We start from the raw sequence: 595 nt of genomic DNA, 5'->3' as shown, positions 1-595 counted from the left end.
GGGTGTGGCTGGTTTGGTTGTTTTGTTGTGTCACAGCCTGTGTCTGACTCTTGGAGCCTCGCCTGGGGTTATCAGAGCCTCCTGCTCCAGAGACACTCTGACGTCGGGGTCCAGTTTTGGCTTTGATCCCGCCCCCTGGCTCTGGTCTGGGTCCTTGCAGATCCAGAGGGTGCGGTGAAGGCCCAGCTCCCCTCATGAGCACGCGGTGAATCGGTGGAGCCCCACGGCCAGGACAAGAGATAGCAGATGGCTCCAAGCCATCAGCAGGGACCACAAGCGCTGAGAAGGGCAAAGTCTCGTCCCTCACCAGCAAAGACCGGGAGAGATGGGCAGCAGCCATTGAACAAACTGTCCCGTAAGGGATGGGGCAGGAGGTGCTCGTGGCGCACGGTTGTTCTCTCCCCTGGAAGCGGGGGGGTCTGTCCGAGGCTGAAGCCCTCCTCTCTCTCAGCTCTCCTCTCTCTCCCCGCAGAGCAATGGCAGCAGGGATGCGGGTGGCTACCTCTGCCGCTTTTGCACGGAGGAGCGCTTCAGCCCTCTGGCGCCGCTCATCTTCAGGCCAGCGCTTCAGGAAGAGCCCTTCCAGCTCTGAGGA

The sequence above is a fragment of the Buceros rhinoceros genome, unplaced genomic scaffold (genome assembly GCF_000710305.1).
Source record: "Buceros rhinoceros silvestris isolate BGI_N320 unplaced genomic scaffold, ASM71030v1 scaffold20728, whole genome shotgun sequence".
NCBI classification, from domain to species: Eukaryota; Metazoa; Chordata; class Aves; order Bucerotiformes; family Bucerotidae; genus Buceros; species Buceros rhinoceros.
The sequence above is the reverse complement of the archived record's forward strand: the minus strand, read 5'-3'. Positions refer to the sequence as shown.